Here is a 3,910-nt window from a genome sequence, read left to right on the forward strand (position 1 = left end):
AAATTCTTCAGAGCATTGTATAATGCATATATAAAAAGAAAATTCCTCTATAAAATAAATGCACACATTTTTGAAAAATAATAAATGCGTTCGTGGCCCCAGGTCAAAGGCCAGATAGGCAGAGATACTCCTGAACATTGACCAACAAATCTAACAAAAATTTAGCAACGGAACCCCTAAATTTCCCAAAATATACCAAGCCCTCCTTCACGAAAAGATCCAACAAGGAATCAAGACGTTGTAAAAAGGGCTTGAAAGCAAAATTCCCCAACGCGAAAAGCTAACCGCCGTTAAAGCTAGACAGGGGTGCCACCGACCACATGCCCCAAAACCAAGGGCATTTTCGTCATTTAAAATGCCAGCGGGGTTTATCAGTGATCTTCAACCTCGTGAATTATATTCTCGCTCTCTATTTTTTTTTTCCCCTTTAAAGTTTTTATCTCTGAAAATTGAAACCCTAGGGTTTTCTCTCAATCTCTATCCCCAATTACCGATATTTTTCCAAATTTCTGTTGATGCGCCGCAAGATCTGCGGTCTTAAGTGCCCCAATTTCGATTCTATTGATTAGCATTGTTGCGATTAAATCGCCATTATTATTATTATTATTATTATTATTTTGGGGAAAGATTTCGATGTTTCTGCTGATTTGTCGGCGATTTGAATCGTCTAGGGTTTTATATGCGCTGGCAGAGGGTTTATTAGCAGAAAGGTTGGAGCTTGAGAGCTTTTAGTGGGTTTTCTTGCTTGGATGCTTGGGAGGAAAGGTGGGGGAAAAGATTTTTTTTTTTGCTGGAATTAAGGGATTTTTGTGAGTATTTTTGGAGATTTGGATCTAGAAATAGAGGCATTGTTGAAGATTTGGAGTCTTTGGGAGCAATTTCCAGGTATTTTGGAGAAATTTCAGACTTTTTTTTTGTAGTCTTTTATGTAGTGATTTTTTGCTGAATGTACCTTCACTAGAAATCTCGTTCATTGAAATAATTTTGAAGAGAAAATCAAGATATTGATCATGCTATAGTATCAATTGCTGAAGAGATTCCTTTGTTGATTTTCACAAGGGAACAAAGGGATCTAGTTCTTGAGATAACTCATTCCCTTTAGAATTTGTCTTATCATCAATGGCCTGCATTTGGCAAAATCACTATATAATGATCCTTATTGCATTTGTGGCAATTATATTTGCTTGTCAATGTAAAGCCCAATTGCCCAATCCTTCATCTACTTCCTCGAGGCAATTGGATTCACTCCTTCAAGATTATGCGTATCGAGCCTTCAATAAGCCCCATACCGGTACAATCTATGATGCCAGTGTCCCTTCAAACCTCACCGGGATCAAAATTTCTGTTCTAAGGCTAAGAAGTGGGAGTTTGAAAACAAGGGGATTCGACAGCTACAAAGAGTTCAAAATACCCGTTGGAGTTATCGTGCAGCCTTATGTCACTAGGCTCGCCTTTGTTCACCAAAACTTAGGCAACTGGTCTTCCTTCTACTACCCTTTACCTGGCTTCACTTATCTCACTCCGGTTCTAGGTTTGCTCGCTTATAAAGCTTCGAATTTGACAGCTACCAATTTGAATGAGCTCGATATTATTGCTTCAGAGAAACCCATTTTGATCAAATTCGATAATGTGAGACCTGTCCCGAGTGGCTCAACTGCTCAGTGTGTTTGGTTCGATTTGGATGGATTACCCGAGTTCAGGGATTTAGAATCACGATCCGAAGATGTTTGTTCTACATATAGACAGGGGCATTTCTCCATAGTAGTGAATTCTACCGAATTAGCTCTAAAAAGAATCGTAAATCGAGGGTTTGGAAAATTGTGGTCTCTGTGGTCGGAGGTTTTATTGGTTTGGTGCTTTTGGCTTTGGTCTTGGTGTGGATAAGAAATTATAGTAAGAAGAAGAAGGTGGTGGGCATGGAGAGAAGGGCAGAATTGGGCGAATCGTTGAAAATGGCTCGAATTGGGGCGGCTCAGGCTCCGGTTGCAGCAGGGACTAGGACTCAACCAGTTCTTGAGAATGAGTATGTGGCGTAATTGATCTTTACATAACATGTAGATGAAGATTTGATGGCTTTTGAGGAGCAAAGCTTGGCAAGTCCTTCTTTCAAGTGTTTGATATGTACAGCATCAATTTGTAGCCATAGCTTTGTTTCTGCAGCACTTGGTTAGCCACAGTAATCATTGTTTAGATTGTTTTATTTTTTTTCAATGTGTTTCTTGATTTATTGTCTAGAATGATATTTTCGGGTGGTGTATTTTGATTTTTGTCTTTGCAAATAAAGCTGAGAGTTTTATCGATTTCATTCTAGCCAGTTCCTCTCTGGCCTGTCACTTTCTTCGATTCTATCGTGAATTCATTTGGTTTTGCTTTGTGGTTTCTGTTGCTATCTTTACAACCGAAGCAAGTGAATTTTTTTTGACCGTATCAACTTTTGTGAAATATATTATGAACGTTAATACACACTCTTGGTTGGGGGGTGTATATTTTTTCTGTAACAACCATTTTGTTAATTTAGCTGGCTGGATTACCTTTGTGGTATCGACGGTAGACGCAAATGTTGTAAATTGCATTTGCCTTTTTTTTTAACTGCTTTGCCTCGCTATAAATGTCAGCACCCCGAAAAGTATTGTGTCAAGCTTCTAGTCTTGAATTTTATTCATACCAGTATGGCGTCGCTATTTACCTTGCAAAGGATAGTGAGAATTTATCTACTTCCATCGACAAATTCGAGAATTTTTCCATGATTTTATTAACTATGTGCTGTATGCCTGACGAATACTTATTTGGATAATTTTGACATCTGCAACCTAAAAAATGGAGGATTACCCATTATTGCCTAGCAGCAATTCATGAGTAGCTCTGTATGAAATCCTTGCGTAACGAAATACGATCAGCGTGTTCTTGCATTTTATTTCACAAATTTCTTCACCGTGAATAAACACAGAGTTCTGAGCTCATGTCTTCATCTCAAACGGTTGGAAATTAGTTCTAGTTTAAGATTTGTCAAAACTTTGTTGACATAACATGTGACTAAGTCCTTTCAGGATCATCTATTGTTTGTTAGGGAAATGCTCGTCTTTTTTTTTTTTTTAGTTCAGATGATCCTCTGGGGAGGAAAAAAAAATTGTTTAATTCAGATGAGGTGTGCCTTCAACTCCTCATAAATAGCAAAAGCAAATAGTAGCTGTTGCTTGATACCTGTTTTTTTTTTGGATCTAAAGTTTTTCTTAAAAATTATTGACGAGGGACCACACCATGGATCTCGACGAAGTAAAAGACAGCATAAGCTTTTCCCTCGCGAATCAAGCAACTAAATTGTCTCTTCAATAAGTGAATGGAAGACATTGCCCCTCTATCGTCCCATATCGTCCCTGCAGTTTGTCTTCAATCTTGCATATGTAATCTAAAGATCCAGAAATGCACGTATAATAACATCTTGCATCTACGTTCATTGAAACCTCCGCTAAATGACGCGATGTGAGATCTACAGAATATCTTAGATTCAAACAAAAGAAATTCCACAGAATATCTCAGATTCAAGCATTTACCGCCAATCAATGCAGTTCAGAACCAACTTTCATCAAAGGCCACTGAGAGGATGAGACCAAAACATAAAAGACAACCCAACAAATTGATTTCAAATGGTCCAAGCATCGAATAGAAACTAGCCAGATTTTTTTCTGAGCGCCAGGAAGCTTTTGGTAAATGCATGAAAAGAAATCACAGGCTGAAGGAACATAAAATTACATCTAGTCTTCAAAGCACATCGTCTCTGAATTGAGCATTATTTTTTCATCACTCATACAAAATCCGTATCATCCTGCAACAAGAGACCAATGTCAGTATACATTAATATCAGTAGTTCAGTACACATGGGTGGCATATTTAAGATGGTAAAAGCAGTTAA

The 3,910-nt window shown here is 38.0% G+C and overlaps 1 pseudogene; it reads left to right on the forward strand.

Annotated features, from left to right (window-relative positions):
• LOC109822057 lies at positions 368–2,305 on the forward strand (annotated as a pseudogene).

Source organism: Asparagus officinalis, chromosome 8 (genome assembly GCF_001876935.1).
Source record: "Asparagus officinalis chromosome 8, Aspof.V1, whole genome shotgun sequence".
Classification (NCBI taxonomy): Eukaryota; Viridiplantae; Streptophyta; class Magnoliopsida; order Asparagales; family Asparagaceae; genus Asparagus; species Asparagus officinalis.